General features: G+C 49.7%; 1 protein-coding gene across 2 annotated transcripts in view; it reads left to right on the top strand.

The window, feature by feature from the left end:
• The first annotated feature begins 884 nt into the window (after positions 1–884).
• KCNJ10 (potassium inwardly rectifying channel subfamily J member 10) overlaps positions 885–26648 on the top strand; it is a 70256-nt gene continuing 44492 nt past the window's right edge. The window contains exon 1 of one of the 2 annotated variants that reach the window (XM_043535312.1): positions 885–1519. The gene's annotated coding sequence lies outside the window, so the exon portion shown is untranslated. The remainder of the gene's footprint in view (positions 1520–26648) is intronic. The other variant, XM_037883519.2, reaches the window with a different exon arrangement.

Here is a 26648-nt window from a genome sequence, read left to right as displayed (position 1 = left end):
CGTCATTTACCCCAGTGCCATGTGAGTGTGAGATGGTACCAGGTCAGAACAGCAGGGCCTGATTCTTAGTTCCATTAACACCGCTCTGGCAGCATAAAGGGGGCATCCGTTGCCATCCCACAATGTTGCCAGATTGCATGACTTTATCACAAGTCTTGCAATATTGGATGTTTTACATAAAGCCCCAGCTCCTGGAGATAGGGCATGATGGGACACTCTCAGCTGTCTCTCTCTTTTTTCTTTTTTTAAAGTAAGTTTCTAGCCCTGCTGGCTGCAGAGAAGAGCCCGAGAATGTGACCCTGGAGGCTCAGAAACCAGAGACCCAATGGATTGAACCCAACATGTATTCTTTAAAAAAATGAATAAATACAAATCTCAAGCCAATCTCGTGATTTTGGCATGTTTGGGGCTGTCATGGCAGATCATACCCACGTTAAGGCCCTTTTGTGCTTCCAGTGCGATGCAAAGGTGTAAGTAAGACGCAGGCGGGTGGCGTTTTGGATTACCATGCCCTGGTATAAGCAGCTGTGTAAGGTGCCAGGGCAGGGAGAGCCAGGCCCTGTGAATGATTCCCAGCCTGTCCTGCCCACTTTCCCTCCACGCCCACCATCCGGAACCTGCCACCAGTCTGGGGATGCTCACCCAGGTGGCTGCCTGGGTGTAACTGACCTGGTGCTAAGCCCCAAGGTGACGCCCTGCATTATACCAGTGCAACACTGCTCTGCAGGGCCTTTGTACTGCGTTAACTGACACCGGTGCGAACAGACAGGGCCGAGCACTGACACCTGCTAAGCCAGGCTTCCTGCGCCCTTTAAATCCACAGAGCTCTCCAGGGACTGGGGACTGGTGAAATCCTGCGCTGTTCCTGTTGTTCTCCATCCCCCACTTTCCCTGGGAGCGGTAACATGACCCTATCTGAGTGAGGGATTGATTTCCACCTCATTAACTTTCCTCTCAAACTTTCACTCTCCATCCTCCCTCTCCCGCCCCTTGCGTCCCACCTTTCACTGCCAGTTCTTTCTTTCTTTCTTTCTTTCTTTCTTTCTTTCTTTCTTTCTTTCTTTTACACTCCCCAGCTCCTCCCACCCCCCTGGGCCCCTCCAATCACTGCCAGCCCCATCCTTCTGCGATAGGGCCCTCGGGAATGTCAATCAACTCCCTTTGCCGCCCCCTCCTTTTAAAAAATAATCCTTTCATTCAATTGAACTTGAACAAAGTTTTGTAAGAGGGGAAGAAAAAAAAAGAGGCATGAAATAGATGGGAGACCAGGGCTTTTCAGAGCCTCTTATCTGATTGTGGAAACAGCACTTAAGAGCCCTTGCCCCCGCGCCACTGCAGCTGAACCTTGGCAGTTTAGGGCACCAACTTTACCCCGCTCGGCTCGCAGTGTGAGAAAGTTTTGCACACCACTGCTCCGACCGGGCGAAGGGGGGATCGGGTCGTTTTCATCTCAGGTTCCACCACAGTCCAGCCATCGTGGACCCCGCCTGCGAACTGTCCCTCTTCCTCTGGACTCAAGGTAAGGGCAGGATCCATTCCTAACTGGGGTGAAGGCGGAGCAGGGCATGGGTCTGCGTTGCACTCTGATTTGATGGCCTGGACTCTTCATGGGTGCTGCTGCTCAACTGGCGTTACCCTGACTTGGATCTTCCATTCCGTCAGATGCCAAGATGATGGTAGGCAGAGAGAGAGAAAGAGACAGGCTGATTCTGATTGTGCTGATGCTGGTTTTACACTGAGGTGCATTTCAGTGGGATCTATCCTGCTTTATACTGGGGTAAATGAGAGCAGGATCAGGGCCGGAGAGAGAGGGAGGGGTAGAGGGATGTAAGAGAGAATATAGCAAAACCTGTAGAGAGGCTCAAACTTTTATTTGAAGTGCAGGCAAAGAGTGGAAAGTCTTTCATTCACGACAAAAATCTCCTGTAATCAATATGTCTTTGGGATCCCAGCTGACCCCCTGCCCTGTGTCAGTCAGCTGTGAAGTTCTGTAGCCCGAGTGTTTACTCTTTTGCATGTCTGTGAGTGCAGGGGCGGGTGGGATCCCACCAGACAGCCCTCCCTGACTGCCCTCTGCCAGCCTGAAATTCCGGGCTGGTGGAACGGGATCTGTCCCCGGCCCGTATGGCCGACCCAAGTGCGGCCTCCTTGTCGGGCTGGGATTCCTTTCGCAGCGGGGAGCGGGCACGGACTGATGAGTAGGTGCCACAGCAGCCAGTCGGGGGGGGGGAGATCGGGTCCTGCAGCCCTGAATTCACAGAACCCGCCACCTGGAGCTTGCTTCGCATCTGCCCACACTGGAGCCCCAAAGCAGGCACCCTGGGCTCCCCCTGTCACCTCCTCCGCCCACCTCCCCTTCCCCTCTCTTTTCATCTGATGTGGGCCCAGCAGCTGGAGACGGGCAGCTGGAAAACCGCTGCCCTCATTACTCTGCCCTGCCTGCGTCGTGATGGCTACAGGACCAAGTGCCTGCACTCGTCCCTCAGTGTGACTTGGTGACAAACGCAGGGTTGGGTCCATGGTTCGTGAATGATGCCGTTAAATGTCCTCCAGGCTCCCAACAATTGGCTCGATCCAGCTGGTAACGGCACAATTATTAGAGGACCCCAGCTGAGAGCAGGGGCTCCCTTAGGTGCTGCAGAGTCACCTCATGAGAGAGGGACCCCAAAGTGCTCACAACCCACTGGCAGAGGAGAGATTATTATCCCCACTTGACGGCTGATGGGGAGAGATTAAGGAAAGTGCCCCAGGCTGTCCTGGGAAACTGTGGCAAAGCCGGGAACTGAACCCCGCTCTCTAGATTCCCTGCTCGACTCTTATGCTACAAAAGCATCCATCCTCTCCTGGTTTAGGTGGAAGCCCAGCCCCATAAAGGCCGCACCTGCCCTGCCTCCCCGAGGCATGATGCCTGGGTGAGTTGGATGCTCTGTCCCGAATTGCTCAGAAACAGGCCCACAGCTGCCGATTGCCCATCCTGCCTGGGCTGAAAAGGTGGAGAGGGGGCAGAAAAGGGCCATGCAAACCATCTGAAAAAGGCTTCTCGTGAGAGACATACAGAACTCTGGTTGTTTACCTGATCAAAGAGAAGATGGAGAGGTGACCTGATTACACTGTAGGACTGCTTTCCCCGGGAGAAAATAATGGATGCTAATGGGCTCTTTGATCGAGGAGAGGAAGGCCGAATCAGAGCCAGTGGCTGGCAGCTGAAGCCGGATAAATTCCAGTTAGAAATTAGGCCCACATTTCTAACCAGGAGGGTGGTTCGGCCTTGGGACAAACTCCCAGGGAAGTGGGGACACTGCCTCTCTTGATATCTTCAAACCAAGACTCGCTGCCATTCTGGAGGAAATGCTTTAGCCAGACACAAGTTACTGGGCTCAGTGCAGGGGAAACTGGGTGAAAGTTCCTGGCCTGTGATATGCAGGGGGCCAGACTAGATGATCTAATGGTCCCTCCCGGCTTTAAATTCTACGATCTACGACCCTACCATGCTGGGAGGCCGTGCTGCATTATACAGACATGCCAGCCCCACCGTGCTCATTTCTAAAGATATCCCTAAAAGGGCCGGGCTGGAGCATGAATGGCTTCTCTTGAGATAACCGCCCAGGTGAAAGGTTGGGCCTTTATTGTGGACATCGGCTCCCCAGCAGGGTCTGCTTCCCGTCTCCAAAGCCCTGGACGGGGTGAGGCAGTTCCAACGCCTTGATAGTTTTATTAGTGCTGGGTGAGAAGTACAGCGCCAGGTCTGTGAATGCCACTTCAGAGCCTTAGCTGCTTTGTGCTTCCTCTCGTTCCTATGCGCTAGTCATTCGTGCCAATGGGATTTTGTTTGAACCCAGGTCTGGGGACTGGCTACCCTAGTGAAACAGGGGTAGAGGTGAGCAAATCAGAGAATCCCCTGCTCATTATTCTGCCAGGGGTCTTCAGTCCCAGAAGGAGGAAGGATGGTCAGTGGTTCAGGCACTAGGTGATAACTCAGGTTTCCTCTGGCTCCCTGTGTGACCCTGGGCCAGTTAATTCTCAACAACTGGGGCCAGATTTTCAGATGCAGCACAGTGGGTGCTAAGCGCATACAAGGAGCTGTTGCTGACTCTGGTGACTTTATCCCAAGTCTCACGTTTACTCACTGTTTTTCTTCAGGCCCCAGCTGCTGGAGTCAGGTGATGACATGAGCCTCTCAGCTGTCATTCAGTACTAAAGTTTATAGCTCTCACAGTTGGGGAGAAAAGCTGAACATTGTGGCCCTGAAAGGCTCACAACCCAGAAGGCAAAGAAACAGAACCCACAATGTATTATTATTATTTGTATTCTCATAATTTTTAAGCCAATCTAGTGATTTTTGGGGGGCCCGGCTCATGGTTTTTAAAGGCTTAGTGTTGACAAGATTGTAGCTGGGGCATGCTGCTGAGCTCTTGAGAATCTGCTCCCCCTCTATCTATCTATCCCCATTCACCCCCTCTATCTATCTATCTATCTATCTATCTATCTATCTATCTATCTATCTATCTATCTATCCCCACATACACCCTCTATCTATCTATCTATCTATCTATCTATCTATCTATCTATCCCCATACCCCCTCTATCTATCTATCTATCTATCTATCTATCTATCTATCTATCTATCTATCTATCTACTGCACTTGAGCCCCTCACAGATACTTAAAAAATCATCTTTCTTTCCAAGGCTGTACAAAATCTTGTATTATATTGGGTGTTGTGTAAGTAGATGCGTGTTTTGTGGTGGAGGGGTTTGTTGTGTGAGTGGGTAGATGTGTTGTGGGATGTGTGTGTAAAATATATCAAGGGAAAGTGCAGTCGAAGAAACCAGTTTTCCTATAGTTCTGAGCATAGTAAGGCCTGTGGCCTCTTCTTTCCAGTGGCCGCCGTGAGTTCCTCAGTCTCGCTTTAACCCCATGACCATTCTGCTTCCTGCTCTTATGAGCCTTCCCCCCACCCCCCCCCATTGCTTCCTGATTCCATTGTACTGTAGCTGTCATGGCAGGTCCTGGTTGTGGGCTGGGGTGTATTCTCACTGGTCCCACAAAGGGCTCTGAAGAGCAGGACAGATTCGGCTGGACCCTGGGAGCTGGTGCAGAGAGGGCAGACCTGGCAGGACATGTTGCTGAGTAGATGTGCTGTACCAGGGCATGTGGCCTCCCTTGCCACCCCTAGTAGCTGGAGGCCCGGCTCTGTGCTGGCTCCGAACGAATCGTTGCTCTGGGCATCCTCTGTCTCTGTGTCCTTTGGGTTTTCACTGCCTTCCTCATGCCACTGGGCTAAGCTTTTCTTGCTTCCCGTGTTTGACAGCATCCCCACCCCCAGCACCAAGAAAGGGCAGCATCTTAGCCCCCTGCAGCCCCTTGTCTGCAAAACCATCACCAACAAGGGAGCAGCAAGATGCAGGTGGAAGCAGCACACAGAGAACTGACGGGGAGTGTGGGGCAGCTCTTATGGGTGTGAGCTGGCTCCGAACAGACAGAAAGGAGCTCACTTCATCGCCCCGTGCCTCAGTTTCCCCATCTGTACAGTGGGGATAATGGCCCTGTGTTGACTCCCAGGGGTCTGTGAGGAGGAATACAGTAAAGATTATGAGGTGCCCAGACACTAGGTGACAGACAAATTACTTGCACAGCTGTATATATGGACTTGGCAGAGGCAAACACATCCACTGTCTTGAAGAGTTTACAGTGTAGGAGGGGCAGGACAGGCATGTGGGGAGGGCATGGGGTTATGGATGGGGAAGAAGTGGTTATTATGGTCATTACATTTGGCCCTTAGAATCCCTAGCCCTCAGAGTGCCTCATGACACAGATGGGGAAACTGAGGCACAGAGCGGGGCAGGCCTTGCTCACGTTCACACAAGAAGGGAGTAGAACAGCTCCCCAGTTTCTCCAGTCCCGGCCCTGTGCCCCTACCCCCTGGAGCACACTGGCAAGCTGGGGAAGGGGCTGACAGAGGGTGCCAAGCCAAGAGTGGGAGGGAGGATCAGGAGGAGCATCGGTATCTCGGGGCACAGGTGGGCTGGGCAGAGGAAGTGAGACCAGAGATGCGGGCGGTGGTGAGATCACACAGGGCCCGGTGGGTGAGGATGAGTTGCCTGAGCCAGCTGGGATCTAAGGCAAACAGCCAGCGTGGCAGGTGAAGGAAGGCCAGAGTGGGGTGAGAACGGGGCAGAGACCCCAGCAAGGAGCAGTCAGTGACCAAGGGGCAGGCAGAGCCTTCAGCAGCTGCCAGCCGGGCCACTCTGTTGAGGAAGAGGCCGGATGACTCTACAGGGTGTGCGCTACAGGATGAGAAGGGCCCGGTGGCCACAGGAAACGGGCAGGCTGAGGGATTAGGAGGCCAGTAAAGGCCTCATCTGTTTGCCTCTCCCTCCCCACGACGTGTGGCACAGCCCCCCGGCTGCAGGGCCCACTTTGGCACGTCTCTCTGGTGAACCAACTTCAGATCACGACTTCCAAGGAGGCCAAGGGGTTTGGGTGGCCCTGACTGGGAAGCCCAGCTTGAGGGGCCTCAGGCCTGACCTTCCCTTGCCCTGCCCCTCAGCACGACAGCTGGCACCCTCTCCCAGGGCAGCAGCAAACACAGGACTGCAGGACACACCATTGCAATTTCTTAAAAGGCCAGACCCACTCAGCACCGACAGCTCCCCTGGCTATCCAAGCGGGGTTTATCTGACAGCCGTCCCACTGGAACATAGCAGAACGTAACCCACCCACCAGAGAAATGTACCTAGGTCAAAGGACAGTCCTTGAAACCTGTAGACTCTCCTAGTGATGAAACCTACAGGACTCTACAGAAATTACACAGGGCTTGGTTTATGCAGCCGTGTCGACCCCGGGATATTAGAGACACCAGGTGGGTGAGGAAATGTTTTTCATCGGACCAGCTTCTGTGAGTGAGGGAGATGAGCTACCCAGAGCTCTTCTTCAGCGCTCGATAGAAATTACGCTCAAAATCACACTCACACCACTATAAAGTGGATGTCTGAGAGTGTCTGACCCCATTTTGCACTTGTGAAAAGCTATCCACAGGGCAGGGTGATGGAAAATCCGGCCCTGGAGATTTCAAGGCCGACGTGTCTAAAACAGCCTCTAGCACTGAATAGGGCATTTTTTCTCCCAGCTATAGAATTTCTCAAGTGAGTTTGAGAATTCTGCAGAAATTACAGTGACCTTCCCTCGGACTGTTCCTGGAGGGAAGCGCGTGGTGTCGACAAGCGTCTGTTCAGTCAGACTTTTTGTATTTGCTCAGGATTCTCTGCGCTACATTTTTAAAGTATATGTACTCAAGAAAGACCTTTATCAGAAAGGAAAGCTGCCATTGTAGTTAAGGCACTAGTCTGGGATTCAGGGAATCTATGTTTAATTCTCAGCCCCTTCCTGAGCTAAGTCACATGGTCACCCTGTGCCTCAGTTTCCCTTCTGTGAAGTGGGGCTAATACCCTTTCCTGGCTTGTCTATTTCGATCATGAACTCAGAGTGGCTCTTAGCATTTCCCATCCCTTTGCATTGGTGCAAATTAGAGCAGGACTGTTAGCTCGATGGGAGCAGTCTTGCATTCCACCGACGTCTCAAAGCCAAGCGTTTCTGATAAAGAGCCGAACTTTCATGGGTTTATCTGGGGAAAAATCCCTGGTTGTTTTGAGGTCAGCTCTTTCTGGGATTGCCTCCAGGGCTCCCATGTCTCAGTGGAATGAGTCCTTGTAGTGTTTCACACCCCCTCCAGGTGGGTGTAGATGGGGACGTCAGCTGCAGGGCAAGAGAGAGTGAACGGGGGACAGTGACTCTTCCCTACCTCGCTGGACAGCACCTATACGGGAATGCTTCCAAAGGCTCCCACAGCATTGGCAACAGGGGCCGGTCATAGCTAATAAGGCCCATTCTGATCACCTGGTCCGACCTCCTGCAGGGCACAGGCTAGAGAACCTTCCCCAGGGATTCCTACAGCCCGACACTAACACGTGATGCTGGGTGAGGTTCTATGGCCAGAGAGAGGTGGGCGTGTACAGGGATAGAGAGAGAGAGAAAGAGAGACAGAGAAGGGTGGATGGGGCTGGGTAGATAGATAGATGGGGATGGTTAGCTAGAGACAGATGGGTGTGTATAGGGATAGATAGATAGATAGATAGATTAGATAGATAGATAGATAGATAGATAGATAGATAGATAGATAGATAGATAGATAGATAGGGTTACATGATGATAGACAGATAGATCCCACTCTTAGGAAGATTTCCATGACAGTTCAGCCTAAATTTCCCTTTGCTGACTTTCCTCCCAATGCTTCTGGCTGTAACTTCTGGGGCCACACCTACCTCTTCCTCCCCTCCTAGGTGTTTCCCCCTTGAGGCCCCGCTTTACTCCCCAAACAAATCCCCAGTGCTGCGTAGGTTCACCTCCGGCGGGGAGCCCTCTTTGCACTGTCAGGGCAGCAGTGTGTGTATGTTAGGACATGGGCTTTGGAACAGCGCTGTCTCGAATACGCAGCTCACCTGCCCAAGGATTAGGAGTGGATTAGGGTCAGATCATGTTCTCTGGTTTGCAAGGAGTGGAAACCAAACCAAGAGCATAAATCAGCAGCCCCTGCTTCCAGCAATGGAGCGTGACAGCCTCTGAAAATAAACCAGCCAGGGGAAACAGATGCCCGTGTAACCCAGTGGTGAGAATGTGTGACAGGTCCCACTCTGGGCCGATCTAGAGTGCATATGAGTTGTTACAGCCACAAGCTACAGCAGCTTGGATCTTTAATTCAAGTTATAACAGCTCCTGCTTTTAGTCCTGGGGATCCCCACTTCAGGCCCTGGGGTGCCAGCCGAGTTGGCAGCTGTCGCATGCACTTAGGCTGCATTTTCAAGGGTTCAGCTCCTACTTAAGAGTCAGAGTTTTAAAAGTGCCTGATACCCACAAACTCCCTCTGTGAGGCTTAAGACATAAAATGAATTGAACTCCGGCTGCTTGGGGGGATGTGGCACAAACATTTGACCCCATTTGTGGACTCCTTGCTTTTCAACGCCTTGGGTGTCCAGTTTGTTAGCGCACAGGCCAGAAGCCCGGGCTCCTGAGGTCTGTCCTGGTTCTCTCAGGGTGTGTCCTTGGACAAGTTACTTCCCCTCTCTGTGCCTTAGTTTTCCTCTTTATAAAATAAGAATTGCCTGTGTCATGGGAGGAGGCAGCTGTGAATAAACAAGTGTCTGTGGTTTGACATCCGCAGGCGGGCGGTGATGTAGAAGAGAGTAAAGTATTACTGTGATTGATTAGGCACCCATATTGTACTATAAATCAGTGCCTCTTACCGTCTCAAATGACAGTATCTGGTGCGCCAGCAACTCCTGAAAACAATCCTGTTTTCCAAACAAAAGACTGGAATTAGGTTAGCTGATTCTGTCACGTAAATGGATTTGCGTCTGGAAAGCTGATTGGCGATTCATGGCCAAACTACACCATCTTCAAGCAAACAGATCAATAAGCAAAGTGCAGGAAGCTGAAATACCAATTTACGTAAATATATTTTAGCCTATTATATCAACGAGCACGCTAGTCGTTATGAGGTTTTTCCATATACAAAGAGCAATTGGGATGGATGGCTGACGTACCAGGGATTGAACTGGGAATCTCCAGAGCTAAAAGCAAGAAATACCACAGCTTGAGTTAAAGCACCACAATACCCTAGCTGCTGCTCTAACAGCTTCATATCCTCTGTGGATCAGAGACCCATCTCTCACACATAGTCACCAGCAGGTTACACAATTGTACCTTTCAGTTTGATTTTCCATTATTTTAGCATACACAAAATCAACATCTATAAAGAACCAAAATCAAGTCTCCCGGAAGAGAGCAGAGTGTGTGTGTCTCTCCTATAACAATCTGCACGCTGTGCTCTTTGATAGTATTTGTGGCACTGTAAAGGAGCAGTGCACAGAAAACACAAGGTTTTACAGCTTCCTAGGACACAATCGTGAACTCTATAGCAAGGGTTGCAATCTGGTTTTAATTCTCAACCCCTCAAAACTTTCTGACTTTTTTTTGTTTGTTTTTGTTTTTGGTCTCTTCTCAAAAGTGATGTTTCCAGGGTTTATTTGTGAGGTTTGTGGACAATCCCTTTTGCTGTTTTTGAGTCCGGTGTGTAGAAAAAAGGGACTTTTCTTAGGGAGGTGGGTAAAGAGGCTGCCACACTTTTATCTTACACAGACAACACACAAACGACTGACCTTTGAAACTTGGTTCCTGATCCTGCAGTCAGCTCAGCACAAGTAGATCTTGCATTGACTTCAGTGTGACTTTGCATGGTGCTTATTACAGAATCGGGGGCTTATTTCCAGTTCTCCATTGCCTTGCCCCTTGTGTTACCATGTACACTGACGCAAAGTGAGGCCTGAGTTACACTAAGGGCCCTTTACACACATGTGGCAGTGCAAAGGAGTGTTAAGGTGAGGGTAAATATAATTTACACACAATCTGAGGCCCTCCATACACAAACTGGAATCTCTTTGGGGCAGGGACCTTCTCTTAAACCAGTTTTTGTACAGTATCTAGCACATTGGGGCTCTGCTCCATGAATAAAGTTCCTTAGAAATACAATAATAATAAATAGCCTTAGTATAAATAAGAATCGTGCACAATTATGGTGATTTGGTAGCATTTCAGTGTTGCCAGATCTCGTGATTTTACGGCAAGTCTCATAACATTTGGTGCTTTTCTTAAAGCTTTTCTTAAAGCTCCAACTCCTGGAGTCATGTGATTAGGTGAGAATCTCAGTTTTCATTTAAAAAAAAAAACAGTATGTGTCCAGCTCTCCTGAGTGGGGCTAAAAGCTGGAAAATGTGATCCCAAAAGGTCCAGAGACCAGCAAGCCAATACAAAGGACCCCGTAGTCTATTATTTTTTGAAAACCTCATGAATTTGAAGCCAATCTCATGATTTGGGGGGCCTGACTCCTGATTTTTGATCCTGGCATTTTATACCCACTTTGCACTGAGGTAGATGTCTGCTAAAGGGGGACAGCAATGGGGAACAAAACGATTGATGTGTAAATAATCCTGGCTCTCAAATCCGCTACATGACCAAATGTGGAAAAAATTGGCTAGAAATAAACAAAGTAATGGCTCTTTGAAAGTTGCCTGGGGAGTTTATACAGAAGAAAAGGGACATAAGAATGAAAAGGGACATAAGACCATAAGAACGGCCATACTGAGTCTGACCAAAGGTCCATCTAGCCCAGTATACTGTCTTCCGACAGTGGCCAGTGCCAGGTGCCCCAGAGGGAATGAACAGAATAGGGAATCATCAAGTGATCCATCCCTTGTCGCCCATTCCCAGCTTCTGGCAAACAAAGGCTAAGGATATCATCCCTGCCCATCCTGACTAATGGCCATTGATGGATTCATCCTCCATGAACTTTTCTAGTTCCTGTTTGAACCCTGTTATAGTCTTGGCCTTCACAGTATCCTCTGGCAAGGAGTTCCACAGGTTGACTGAGCGTTGTGTGAAGAAATACTTCCTTTTGTTTGTTTTAAACCAGCAAGGGGTGGGGAGGAAATGGCATTGCTATCCTTTTCTGCTTCTTTATGTTGAACAGTGCAGCCTGGAAGTAGTTTTTTCCCCCCAGAAGAAGTGTATTCTGGTTAGTTTGTGTGTGTGTTTAGAGTAGAAATTCAGGTCTTGTTTACCTGGTCTCTGGTCAGTGTTACACAGGAAGTCAGACAAGATGATCACATTGGTCCCATCTGACCTTAGAAGCTATGAATCAATGACAATGAAGCGACTCTGAAAGATCTCGTGGAGAGCTGAGGAATCATTAGGCTCATCCGAGAGGCCGTGCAATGAAACCCACCCCACAGCGTGGGAAAGTTGTTTGGAGTGTTGTCGTAGCGCTATTTGTTCGTTAAGAAACAATTAGGAGAGAAGGTTGTTTATGGACTTACTCAGATCTTCAGATCCTCACCAGCTGCCTCTCTGAGACCTCCAGCCAAACCAGGGACGACTGGACTTCCCCTTGCACTTGGCGCTGTACAAACACACAATAAAAGACAGACAAAGCCCTGGCTCTGGACAGCTCAGTCTCAAAAGAAGGGAGACTGAATCCTCACTGAAACCCAGGCCCCTTCACAGAGCATTGACAGCACAAAGGGACTGTACAGTCAGTGGGTGTGAAATTTACACCCACTTTGAGGTGTCTTTACACTTCCGGAGCAGTGTGAAGGGCCCTTTGGGTCTGTTTCTGCTCCAGTCACAGGTTGGGCTTGCAGCCCATGTAGACGCACTCAAATTAGCTGTAATCTAATTCGCTCAGGTGCAGGAGGAGTGAAACCATGGCAGCGACCTAGGGTTCCCGGAGGGCTTTGTACAGTCATGCCGGGGCCCGTGCTGCGGCAGCTTTACTGCTCCGGATCCCACGCTAGCTCCATTAAAGCTAGCTCAGGTGTGTCCACATGAGCTGCAGCCGCACCCCGTGACAGCAGTGTAGACATACCCTTCCTGGCAAGGAGAATCTGAACCCTGAAGCGTTATCATCCCCGTTTTGAGAAAACTCGGGTGACTCCGGTAGAGCCAGGCTGGGGCAGTTGCAGGGAGTCCCTGCAATACAGGGGGATGGGAAGGTGGCACACAGGAATGGGGTGGATGAAGGGATGCAAGGAGCCCCTGGCCTTTGCAGTGAAGGAACCCCCAACAGGTCCCCCTGCTAGTTAGTCAACAGCCACTGAAGGGTGTTTGTCTACACTGGAGCCATCCATGGAGTGTAACGTTACTCGGGCCAGGTCTACACTAAAAAGTCATGATGTCCCAGCTACATCGCTCAGGGGCGTGAAAAATCCACACCCTGAGCGACATAGTTAAGCCGACCTAACCTGCAGTGTAGACAGCGCCAGGTGGATGGAAGAATTCTTCCATCAACCTAATGACTGCCCCTTGGGGAGGTGGATTAACAACAGCGACGGGAGAACCCCTCTCTCTCACCAACAGAGGTTGGTCTGTAAAAGCTATTACCTCCCCCACCCTGTCTCCCTAACATCCGGGAACCGATTCGACTGCAACTATGGTGCATCCATCAGCTGGGTCATTTGAAACCGGCCTGGGGAAGGAATGATTCCACGCTGGCCTGGATGACCGCACTGGTCTGTCTTGTCTCTGGTTCTCTGGGTCCCTGAGGACTCAGAAAGGGTGTTCCAGTCCCGGGCTCCCTCCCCAGGGGTTTTTGGAGATGTCCCGCATCTATGGGCGTCTTGAAAGAGGGGTTTCAATTCCTTGATTATCCCCACTCTGCCTTTGGGCATTTCAGGCCTCGGTGACTCCTCATCCAGGGCCTTTCTCTCTGGCTCTGCTGGGTCGGGGAGCCGGGCTTTTGTGTTGCACAAACGAATTTCACCCGATCTCCATTCTCCCCAACTGAGCTCTGTAGCAGGGTGGGAGTAGCCTACAGCTGGCACTCCCTAAACTTCCCTGCAGGGGCAATGCTGATTAAGGATGGGGTGATTAACCAGTTAACAAAGGGATTCAGCTCATCAGCTGGGGGAAGCTCAGGAAGGGCAAAGACACCCAGGATCTCAAGGCAGTGAGATCTCTCCCCCACCTTCTGCCCTGCACCTAGTGCGTAGGTAGATGCTTGGGGAAAGCCTTCTGGGGGGACACAAAGCTGTATGAGACACTGTAAATAAAGCACAGGGTGTTGAACCTCCCAGGGAGCATGTGAGGATTGTTTGTGGTCGTTGTTGCTCCGCTTTCTGGTCCCTGGGGGTTCAGCACGCAGCAGGGGGGGATGGGGGGGGTACCACACACAATGGTCTAGACCTGATTTTAATGCTTCTAGTAGTGTGGTGAAGGGCTGATGGAGCCCACCCTGAAGCAGCGTTGAAGTCTGCACTGGCTGCCACAGACGGTTAGATGCAATGTGACCTTTCAAGCAGGACATTGATACATGGGAGAGGGGTAAGAGAAGACCCACGGGAATGATGCCAGGGTTGGAAAGCCTGCCTCACAGTAGAGGCTCCAGGAGCTCAATCTATTTAGTTCAACAATGAGAAGGTTAAGGGTGGACTTGATCACGGTCTGTATGTACCTAGATGAGGGGCAGAAATTTGATAATGGGCTCTTCAGTCCAGCAGACAAAGGTGGATTAAGATCCAATGGCTGGAAGATGAAGACAGGCAAAATAAGGCTGAAAATAATGTGTGAGTTTTTAGCAGCGGGGGTAATTCACCATTGGAACAATGTACCAAGGGCTGTGGGGGATTCTCCGTCACTGGCAATTTTTCAGTGAATATGGGATATTTTTCTATAAGATCTTCTCCAGTTCAACCAGAAATTAATTTCAGGGACATCCTATGGCCTGTGACATGCAGGAGGTCAGACTAGATGATCGCCTTCTGGCCTTAGAAGCCATGAATCTATAAACCCTGTTCCAGCCTCAATCCTGCCAATCTTGCACCTCACAGACTCAAACTTTATAGCCAAAAGAGACCATTGTGATCATCTAATCTGGCCTCCCGCACATCTGAGGCCGCAGATCCTCACCCACTCCTGAAATAGACCCCTAACCTCTGGCTGAACGACTAAAGTCCTCAAATCATGATTGAAAGACTCCAAGTTACAGAGAATCCATTTGCTCCAGTTTAAGCCACCAAATAGCCCATGCCCCATGCTGCAGAGGAAGGCAAAAAAAACCCAGGGTCTCTGCCAATCTGAGCTGGGGGAATATTCCTTCCTGACCCCAAATATGGCGATCAGTTAGACCCTGAGCTTGTGGGCAAGGCCCACCACAAAGACACCTGGGAAAGAATTCCCTGTAGTAACTCAGAGCCCTCCCTATTGAGTGTCCCTTCACCGGCTGTTGGAGATATTTGCTGCCAGCAGTCACAGATCAGCTACATGTCACTGTAGGCAGTGTCACCATCCCCTCCAGAAATGTCTCAAGCTCAGCCTTGAAGCCAGTTAGATTTTTTGCCTCCACTGCTCCCCTTGGGAGGCTGTTCCAGAACCTCGCTCCTCTGATGGATAGAAACCTTTGCCTAGTTTCAAGTCTAAACTTCCTGATGGCCAGTTTATATCCATTTGTTCTTGTGTGCACATTGGCCTTAACCTAAATAACTCCTCTTCCTCCTAGCTATTTATCCCTCTGATATATTTATAGAGAGTAATCACATTTCCCCTCAGCCTTTGTTTGGTTAGGCTAAACAAGCCAAGCTCCTTGAGTCTCCCCTCATAGGGTAGGTTTTCCATTCCTCAGATCATCCTAGCAGCCCTTCTCTGCCCCTGTTCCAGTTTGAATTCATCTTTCATAAACATGGGAGACCAGAATTGCACACAGTATTCCAGATGAGGTCTCACCAGCGCCTTGTATAACGGTACTAACACTACCCTGTCCCTACTGGAAATACCTCGCCTGATGCATCCTAGGTCTGCATTAGCCTCTTTTCACAGCTGCATCACATTAGCAGCTCATAGCCATCCTGTGATCAACCAATACACCCAGATCTTTCTCCTCCTCTGTCACGTCCAACTGATAAATCCCTGGTTTATAGCAAAAATTCTTGTTGTTAGTCCCTATGTGCATGACCTCGCACTTGGTACTATTAAATTTCATCCCATTTCTATTACTCCAGTTTTCAAAGTGGTCCAGATCTTCTTGTACAATATTCCGGACCTCCTCTGTATTGGCAATACCTCCCAACTTTGTGTGTCATCCACAAATGTTATTAGCACACTCCCACGTTTTGTGCCAACGCCATTAATACAAATGTTAAATAGGATTGATCCCAAGACCGATCCCTGAGAAAGTCCACCAGTAACCTCCCTCCAGCCTACAGTTCACCTTTCAGTATGACACATTATAATCTCCCTTTTGGCCAGTTCCTTATCCACCTTTCAGTTCTCATATTAATCCCCATCTTCCCACCTAATAATTTCCTTGTGCAACTGTATCCAATGCCTTACTGAAATCCAGGGAGATCAGCTCTACTGCATTTCCTTTGTCTAAAAAAAACAGTTCTCTTCTCAAAGAGAGCGATCAGGCTGGTCTGGCACGATCTACCTTCTGTACACCCTGAAGGCAGTGTCACGCAGGAGAAAATTCCACATCAGGAGGGAATAAGGAAACACTTTGGTGGCAGTTTGGGTGTTGATTGAAGCTACTCTGGGTGTTGAGTTGATTTGAGGTAGCCCAGGCAGAGACAGGGCAAGTGTGCAGAGGCTGGTGAGGAAGTCAATGGCCCGTAGTTAGTGCCATTTGTCTCATGGTTCCTCTGTTCCTCCCAGGGAAGCACCACACATGTGGCATGGAAGGGCTCAGCTCAGGGTCATGGAGCAAGTCAGTGTCAGAGACAGGCAAAGAACCAGGAGTCCTTTCCCTATTCACCAGCGCTCATGTCATCAGCCCATGCACACCCCGAGGAGATACCTTTGCTGAGAAAATACTAGCTGCAACACGGGAGAAGGGGATTTTTCTACTGCGGGCTTCCTTGAAAACACAAGTGGCCGATTAAAATCCCAGTGCAAAACTCGGCCCAGTTTGCTGGGGGCCGGGCCAGGACGGGCAGGGGGGCTCTGCCGTCTTTCTCCTTTCGCAAAGAAAGCTCGTTTGCTTTCTGACAACTTTGTGCTCCGTGGAGCTGGCGAACGAAAGAGAAGCTGAACAGTAGCCTGGCCTTGCCTGCTGTCATCCATTTCCCCTCGTTCATTCTCCCCGATTCCTTCCCTCGCTCACCTCTGCGTGACACAGGGTGGCAGGGAGCAATGGAGGGGGAGACAGAGTGATGCGAGAGGAGGCAGCTAACTTGTCCCTGTGCATACTGATGAAGTCCCCATTGTCAAAGCTCCTTTGTGTGGCTGGAAGCTCATTCAGCCCCTCTCCTACAGGGCACACAATGGAGCCACTGTCTGGCCTGTTCCCCCCACAAACAGTCAGATGCTTTCAGAACCTCCCTCCACCTCCCTCCCCGGAGCCCGGACCAGTCCCTGCTCGCAGCTTCCTGATTTATCAGCCCTGAGATCTCCAAAGCCCGCAGAGGCTTGGGGTGTGAGTGTCCTTGCCCCACCGGACAGATCGTGGGAGAGCTGGGGGGCAGTTTTGGGGGCCCAGCATGGTGCTGTGAGGGGCCTTGGAGCCAGAGCTGCAGGGAAGCTGGTGTGCGGTTAGGAGTCAGAGCGCCAAGCTGGCAAAGGGCTCTCCCTGCTGGGGCTGGCATGCCAGGAGATGGAAACCAGCAACAGGGAATCAGTCCCAAGCTGGGGACTAGCAGCAGGTCCCTGGGGGGTGGGTGCTGGGAAGGACCCGGGGTAGCAGTGGCGGAAGCGCGTGCTGGTGGAGGTGCTGGGGATGGGCAGTCTGGCCTTGCCAGCTGGCAGATTCCTGCCTCCTGTCCCCCGCTCTGCTGCCTGCCTGCTTCCTGCCAGGGCCTTGTGTGCTTGTGGTTTCTGTGCAGGTCACATTCTGTCACCTCAGAGGGAGTCGCTGCCCGGACGAGGCCCTGGTGCCCGCTGAGCTGCCACTCCCAGCCTAGCCCCACAGGAGCCCAGCCACGCCGGGACCAGGGTTGGGGGCACAACGCATCAGGAGTGCTTAAAACATGGATCCTCACCTGCCCCCCCACAGAGCTTCACCCCCACAGCTCCCACCACAGACACACACGCAGAGCTCCCACCACACACACACTATAGCCCAGTGGACTAGAGCTTGCCTTTCTTCGATTCACTGCTTTGCATTATATTCAGCAGCAACACAAGGAACCTACAGGCCTGTATCCTGTAAAACGCTAGCTTGAGCAAGTTAGCATAAGGCTTGAGGTTTATCAACTTTGCACAGGGAAATGGCCAAATGGAAAACCCCGAGTATTGGGGAGCTGAAAATAAAGTGTTTAAGGGGAAGTTTTAACCACAGGTACATTATTCAGCCACAAAAGTGTTATGGCAAGAAACTGATGAGATACCTCCATAGATACCTAACCACAAAAGGCCATAGTAACAAATTAACGTATGTAAGTTAAAATCGTTGATATACTAACCTGTAAAAGAAAGACACCCAAAAATTAGTAAGGTAAGAATATACAAATAAGGAAAAGGGGGGAAATCCCCTACTAAATACGCATCAAACACGGTAACGTCAGCGTAATATATTATTAAAGCTGCATCCCAGCCTAGGGGCGGGAGAAAAAGGAAACGTGGGAGGTGCCAAAATGATGCCCACTGGTAATGATAGGGAAGGTGATGGTGAGGAGGAAGATGATAGCTAATATTTCTGGTTGTTCTACAAGGGATGGGGTGAGTAGACGGATGTGCAGCTGTGCATTCTTTAGTCTCTCTTTTCAGAGCGGTAGCCATGTTAGTCTGTATCAGCAAAAACAACGAAGAGTCCTTGTGGCACCTTAGAGACTAACAAATTTATTTGGGCATAAGCTTTCATGGGCTATAACCCACTTCATCAGATGCATGGAGTGGAAAATACAGTAGCAGGTATATATACACAGTACATGAAACGATGGGAGTTGCCTTACCAAATGAGGGTCAGTGCTAACGAGACAATTCAATTAACAGTAGAATACCAAGGGAAGAAAAAATAACTTTTGTAGTGTCAGCAAAAACGAGGAGTTCTTGTGGCACCTTAGAGACTAACAAATTTATTTGGGCATAAGTGATTTTTTCCTCCCTTGGTATTCTACTGTTAATTGAATTGTCTTGTTAGCACTGACCCCCACTTCGTAAGGCAACTCCCATCTTTTTATGTACTGTGTATATATACCTGCTACTGTATTTTCCACTCCATGCATCTGATGAAGTGGGGTTTAGCCCATGAAAGCTTATGCCCAAATAAATTTGTTAGTCTCTAAGATGCAACAAGGACTTCTTGTTGTTTTTGTAGTCGCTCTATCTACCTTACTGAGCTGGGGTGTTTGTCACTGTGCTAAATGTACTAATAAACTATATTTGTAAATATAAAAGAGTTCCCCTAGTGTGAGTGTGACCAATGTGCACATTGGGGTTCCCAACTACATAATAATTTAAATAATACTGGGCCTGATCTTGGAACGAGAACCTGCCAACCCTCAAAATAGTAACTGGGAATGCTTAAGCAATCGATATAATTAGTACATAATCTAAAGATTGGGCAACAACACACACAGAGAGCTCCCACCATACACACGACACAACTCCCACCACATACAGAGCTCCCCCACCACACAAACACCACACCACACACACCCACACACAGAGAGAGCTCCTACCACCCAGCACTCCCATCACACGCACCATCCAGCTTCCACCACACACACTCACACACACGGAGCTCCCACCACACACACTGTAGCCCAGTGGGCTAGCTTGCCTTTCTTAGATTCACTGCTTTGCATTATATTCAGCTTTGCATTATATTCAGCAGTAACACAAGGAACCTACAGGCCTGTATCCTGTAAAACACTAAACAAGTTAGCATAAGGCTTGAGGTTTATCAACTTTGCACAGGTTAACCGCCCAACGGAAAACCCCAAGTATTGGGGAGCTGAAAATAAAGTGTTTAAGGGGAAGTTTTAACCACAGTTACATTATTCAGCCACAAAAGTGTTATGGCAAGAAACTGATATACATCACAGGTTCATAAGATACCTTCATAGATACCTAACCACAAAAGGGCCATAGTAACAAATTAATGTATATAATCATAGAATCATAGAATCATAGAATATCAGGGTTGGAAGGGACCTCGGGAGGTCATCTAGTCCAACCCCCTGCTCAAAGCAGGACCAATCCCCAATTAAATCATCCCAGCCAGGGCTTTGTCAAGCCTGACCTTAAAAACTTCTAAGGAAGGAGATTCTACCACCTCCCTAGGTAACGCATTCCAGTGCTTCACCACCCTCCTAGTGAAAAAGTTTTTCCTAATATCCAACCTAAACCTCCCCCACTGCAACTTGAGACCATTACTCCTTGTCCTGTCATCTTCTACCACTGAGAATAGTCTAGAACCATCCTCTTCGGAACCACCTCTCAGGTAGTTGAAAGCAGCTACCAAATCCCCCCTCATTCTTCTCTTCTGCAGACTAAACAATCCCAGTTCCCTCAGCCTCTCCTCATAAGTCATGTGTTCCAGACCCCTAATCATTTTTGTGGCCCTTCCCTGGACTCTCTCCAATTTATCCACATCCTTCTTGCAGTGTGGGGCCCAAAACTGGACACAGTACTCCAGATGAGGCCTCACCAATGTCAAACAGAGGGGAACGATCACGTCCCTTGATCTGCTGGCTATGCCCCTACTTATACATCCCAAAATGCCATTGGCCTTCTTGGCAACAAGGGCACACTGTTGACTCATATCCAGCTTCTCGTCCACTGTCACCCCTAGGTCCTTTTCCGCAGAACTGCTGCCTAGCCATTCGGTCCCTAGTCTGTAGCGGTGCATTGGATTCTTCTGTCCTAAGTGTAGGACCCTGCACTTATCCTTGTTGAACCTCATCAGATTTCTTTTGGCCCAATCCTCCAATTTGTCTAGGTCCCTCTGTATCCTATCCCTACCTGCCACCGTATCTACCACTCCTCCTAGTTTAGTATCATCCGCAAATTTGCTGAGAGTGCAATCCACACCATCCTCCAGATCATTTATGAAGATATTGAACAAAACCGGCCCCAGGACCAACCCTTGGGGCACTCCACTTGATACCGGCTGCCAACTAGACATGGAGCCATTGATCACTACCCGTTGAGTTAAGTTAAAATCATTGATATGCTAACCTATAAAAGAAAGACACCCCAAAATTAGTAAGGTAAGAATATACAAATAAGGGAAAGGGGGGAAATCCCCTACTAAACACTCATCAAACACAGTAACGTCAGTGTAACATATTATAAAAGTTGCATCCCAGCCTACGGGCGGCAGGAAAAGGAAACGTGGTTCTTGGAAGGAGCCAAAATGATACCCCCTGGTAATGATGGGGAAGTGATGGTGAGGAGTAAGATGATGGCTAACATTTCTGGTTGTTCTACAAGGGATGGGGTGAGGAGATGGACGTGCAGATATACATTCTGTAGTCTCTCTATCTACCTTACTAAGCTGGGGTGTTTGTGACTGTGCTAAATGTACTAATAAACTATATTTGTAAATATAAAAGAGTTCCCCTAGAGTGAGTGTTGCCAATGTGCACATCACAGTTCCCAACTATATAATAATTTAAATAATACTGGGCCTGATCTTGGAACAAGAACCTGCCAACCCTCAAAGTGATAACTGGGAATTCTTAGGTAATTGATATAATTAGTACATAATCTAAAGACTGGGCAACAACACACACAGAGAGCTCCCACCATACACACCACACAACTCCCACCACATACAGAGCTCCCCCACCACACACACACACCACACCACACAGCTCTCACCATACACACACACACAGTTCCTACCACACAACAGAGCTCCCATCACACACACCATCCAGCTCCCTCCACACAAACCACTACTCCCACCACATGCACCCCAGTAGCTACTCACACCACACACTGCTCTCACCACACACACACCCCTACTCAGGCCACACACACTCCAGTGGCTACACACCCCACACTGCTCATGCTTCACGTGCACCACGCTGTTCACACCTTGCACGCAATGCTGGGTGTGAGGATTTTGTATGTGTGGTGGGAGCAGTCACTCCCCATGCACAAAATCCTCACACCCAGCATTCCACACACACACAAAACCCTCACACCACATGCCTGCACGCCCCATGACCTTTACACAATCCTCACACCATATATACACCCAACAGCTCCAGGCACTACATGCCTCTCCCCTGTATACCACATTCATCCCTCTCCCCCCACACCCTCTCCCCCTCTCCATCACACAAAGCTGGCCCGCCACCCTCTCCACCCGCACACCACCCCTAGCTCTCTGGAATCCCAAAGGCCCAGTGCCATGGGGCTCTTGTGCCATACTCCCCCGTCCCATCCCCCAGAGGCTGCCTTGCTCCCTTTGGATGCTCCAGTATCTGTTCCCCTGCTGCAGCCTGGCTGGCTGGCTGGCTGGCTCTTGGGTATAGTACGTCGCGACTCCTCTCCGTGGGCATCAGCTGTGCCCTTCGTCCCCTGACAGCCGAACACAGGGTTTAACAAGCTGGCTCTTGTTGCCGATACCAGAATGTTGCCCTGGAGGCGGAAACATGTTTTCGACCTGGTCGTTTTAATCATCACTCGGGTTACAGTTTAACCCTGCTCCCCGCAGGCTAGGAAGACTGTGTGTCACCGGTACAAACATGCAGCCAGAGCTCCCGGCTCCCGCAGCAGAGAAGCGTTCACCCAGACGGTACCTCTCCCCCGCGGGCCAAGGGCTCACTAGGACCAGGGTGCTGGTGCTTCACAGACCGGGGCTTAAATTCTCATAAAGTATTTCCCAGAAGCCCCTGCCTCCCAACACACTGTGAAAACTCCAGGGGGGGTTGAAAAGCTGGTTGAATTTAAGCCCTGGCCCGCGAGACAGTCCCCGGCCCAAAGAGCTCCTGATCTAAACAAAGACTGGGAGGAGGAGCAGAGAGGAAAAGTGTTTTTGCCCAAGGTCACACAGCAGATTTGTAGCAGAGCTGGGAAGAGAACCCAGGAGTCCCGAGTCTCATTCCAGTACACTAAAACCACAAGGTGCTGGAAAGCATCCCCACATGTGAGAGAGCAGCCTTATAAGGTATGTATACACCGCACACTAAGTCCAAGCTCTCAGTCAGGTTTAAGCCCAACCCCCCCACCCTTCACACCCAAATCAGTGACTTGGGTCAACAGGCACTCGGGACCCAGGCCCTACTAGGCCGGTGGGTCAGAGTCCAAGTCCAGCTGTGACTCATAATTTTGCAGTGAGGACGCAGCTCAAGCCACAGACCTGAGTCAGAAGGCCTATGAAGTGCAGTATGGATGCATTAGCACAGCTGTCAGATGCGGGTACAGCAATTGTAAGCCCAGGTTTACAATGCAATGTGGGTGCACAAGGGTGGTCTTAGAAACGGCGAGTCCACAAGCTCAGGTCCCACTGGATTTACAATGCAATGTAGACACACCCTAATAGTGGGCAACTGGTCCTTAATACAAATCACTTCCTTTGCCTGGAGAGCTGCTTGCAAAGCTATATGAGGCAGTTCGCTGGGACTATGAAGTCGCCAGTCCAGTGCTGACAATGTTCAAGGAGGGACAGAGATGCCAGAGATCAGGTCTCACAGCCGATCTGCAGAGGAGAAAAAAAAAGCTGGAGGTTTGTGCCTTTGTTTGCTTCTCTGTGACGACTAATGAGGGTGAGACAAGGTTGGGACATGGGTTTCCCCCTGCTTGTTTTTACGTTATAAATATCTGCAATATCCAGGCTTATCTCCACGGTGAAACTTATTGGCAGTCTCAGAGATGTGGCTTGTGAGCTTCCTCCCACCTTTAAGTGAAGGGGTTGAATCTTTAACAGTCATCTGCTCTCCCGTGTGTTTATTCGGCATTGGAGTTAAATAGTTGCTAACAAAACCAAAGGGTTTTAAAACGCTGATGGAAAATTGCTTCCCCTCTGGACTGGTCAGGAGGGTGAGTGAGGTCATAGTTTCACTGGGTCTTTAGTCACCCATTCGGCCGGAGTATGTACAAAGATTGCATTTCTAATGCAAAAAAACAGTAGGAAAAAAATCTCTCTGTGACATTCGCCAGGGTACAGTCTGGACAGTTGAAAAGCTGGGCCCTCTCAACCCTCCAACCTGGGGTGCCTTTCACACTGCTTTACTGTGAGAACAACCACTGTTCACCTGGTCACACACAGCCTCCAGCATGCCAAATCACTCCCACCTGAATCAGAGTAACAGCCGTGTTAGTCTGTATTCGCAAAAAGAAAAGGAGGACTTGTGGCACCTTAGAGACTAACCAATTTATTTGAGCATGAGCTTTCGTGAGCTCATGCTCAAATATCAGCTCACTTCATCGGATGCTCATGCATCCGATGAAGTGAGCTGTAGCTCACGAAAGCTCATGCTCAAATAAATTGGTTAGTCTCTAAGGTGCCACAAGTCCTCCTTTTCTTCCCACCTGAATGATATGAGTGCTCTAGTCAGTCGCTCCTGAGTTCTATTGCAGGATGACACCAGCAAATTCTGAGTCCAGACTTGTATCCAGAAATGTGCATCTTGCACTGCCCAGCACCGTCTTGGACAACACAAGTTCATGGAAACTCTCAGATGAAGGTTATCTCAAATGAAGGTTCCCAAACACTTCAATCCAAACACACTGGTTTAGATCAAACAATAAAACAAGTTTATTAACTACAGAAAGATGGATTTTAAGTGATTACAAGTAATGAGGCATAAAAGTCAGAATTGGTTAAAAAGAAATAAAAAGTAAAAGACAAACTAATGCCTAACTTAACCAGCTAAGTGTACTTAAAGCAACAGGATTTCTATCACCTCACAGCAGTCTGGCTGGATATTTCAGCCAGGAGTCCTCCCCCAGTTCAGTGATGCTCCTTTTGTCTTTCAAAGGTTGTTGATGGTGTGAGTAGAGGTGAGGGGAGAGAGGTGATTTGTATCTTCTGTTCCCTTTTCTTATCATATTTCTCTTCTTTGAGAATCATCTCCAGCTGGGGTTCACAGGACAGTGAAGCCTGTCTGCCGAGATGTAAATTTCTCACTCACAGCCTTCTTCCTGCCAAAGAATGGCCACTTAACCAGGTGATAGTCCATTTGATTATATTGACACCTGGCTGAGGTGCTGGCTTTTGTCTCTGCGGAACTGGTTTGAAGCTGTTTCTCCAGACTTGGAACATGTCTTATACAGTAGAATTTTATAACTTTACATACAATGTTGCCACAAATATTTCACAAGGACAATAATGATCAGCAAATTATGAGTTTTCAAATGCTACCTCATAAGGAATACTTTGTACAAGATTTATGATAGTCTTGTAAAAGTGGTGAACATAAGGTTACAGTCTGTCACACCCTCCTAGTTCTTCCCTTATTAGAAAGGGCATGTGCCCATTAGCCCTGCCTAGAGCAGGTCACCTTGAAATCAGCATAGAACTGTGGTCTAGTGAACAGGGGACAGGACATCAAAACATCTGGGTTCTTTTCCTGGCTGTGCCATCAACCTGCTGGGTGGACCTTGGGCAAGTCACTTCCACGCTCTGTGCTTCAGTTTCCCCATCTTTAAAACTGAGCTATTTATTATTTGTTTTACAGCAACACCTACCAGCTGCATTTCCCAGACATATATAGAGACAGGCCTTGTCCTGAAGAGATTATAAACTGAATAGATGAGACAATAGGTGGAAGGGGAAACTGAGGCACAGATAGGCGAACCAACTTGCCTAAGGTGATACAGCTTGAGCTAAGAATAGATCCCATGTTTCCTGACCACCAGGCCAGCAGGTTGTCTATTGACTCAGTACAGTGCCTCTTAATCTAGTGATACTGCCTGGCACTATAATGCCAAGGTAGGCTGGGTGATCTGCTGGGTTTAACTCTTCCAGCTGCACAAGGAATTAAATAGCATTCTCCGCTTCCTCCAAATCCGTAATACACCGAGTGCTGTCACACCAGCCAGCAAAAACAAGGGAGAGCCAGAGACACAGAGTGCACTTTGAAGACCCCCACTAAGGAAATGAAAAGGGGACAGATCCTGATCCTGGTTATACCTGGAGCAACTGTTCTTCAGAGCAGTCCCTCTTGATTTGTAGGGGTGTCACAGCACCTGCTGCCCAGGTCTCTGGGGCTTCCCTGCCCATGTAAAAACATTAGAATGGCCACACTTGATCAGCTAGGCCAGTATCCTGTCCTTCCATAGTGGCTGGTGCCAGCAGCTTCAGAGGGAATGAACAGATCAGGTCAATTATCAGGTGATCCATCCCCCATCGTCCAGTCCCAGCTTCTGACAGTCAGAGGTTTAGAGACACCCAGAGCCTGGGTTGCTTCCCTGACCATCTTGGCTCATAGCCATTGATGGGCCTCTCCTCCAGGAACTTGGCTAATTCTCTTTCGACCCCAGTTATAGTTTTAGCTTCCACAGCATCCCCTGGCAACAAGCTCCTCAGGCTGACTGTGCGGTGTGTGAAGAAGTATTTCCTTCTGTTCCTTTTAAACCTGCTGCCTATTGTGTATTGTGTGCGATTCAAATTCCACCAAGATCCGAGGCACCTTCATTTCACTTTCCAGCCCTCAGGTAGCAGGATGGCTGCTAGAAAGTGACATGCAGCTTCCCCTAGCCTGAATCCACAGGCGCGCGTGAACCACCAGCTGGGGAAGGCTAGCCCCCAACCCTGCCCCTTCTGCCCGAGGCCCCGCCCCTTCTGCCTGAGGCACCCCCCCTTCCGCGGCCCCCCCCAGAGCCCAGAGCGCCCCCCCTCACTGCGGCCACCGGCCCCTACTCCAGGCCCCTACTCCCCCCAACCCCGGAGCTCCAGGAGAGCGGGCAACCCAGCCCCAGCCGGGGCCAGCACTGGGGGACTGGAGCCACACACAGAGCGGGAAGCAGGAGCAGGGGGCTGGAGGTGGAGCATGGGTGGGGCCACACCTGGCCTTTTAGGGAGGCACAGCTTCCCTCAGCCTATGGTACCCAGCGCCCATGCCTGGATCACGTCATTCAGGTCCGTTCAGAGCCGGGGTCTGGAACGAACCTCACCCAGCGTCTTTGGGAGAAAGGGGGGATTGTCCGTCACAC

This window comes from Chelonia mydas, chromosome 24 (genome assembly GCF_015237465.2).
Source record: "Chelonia mydas isolate rCheMyd1 chromosome 24, rCheMyd1.pri.v2, whole genome shotgun sequence".
Classification (NCBI taxonomy): Eukaryota; Metazoa; Chordata; order Testudines; family Cheloniidae; genus Chelonia; species Chelonia mydas.
Note: the sequence above shows the minus strand (reverse complement) of the source record. Positions and strands in the feature narration are given on the sequence as shown.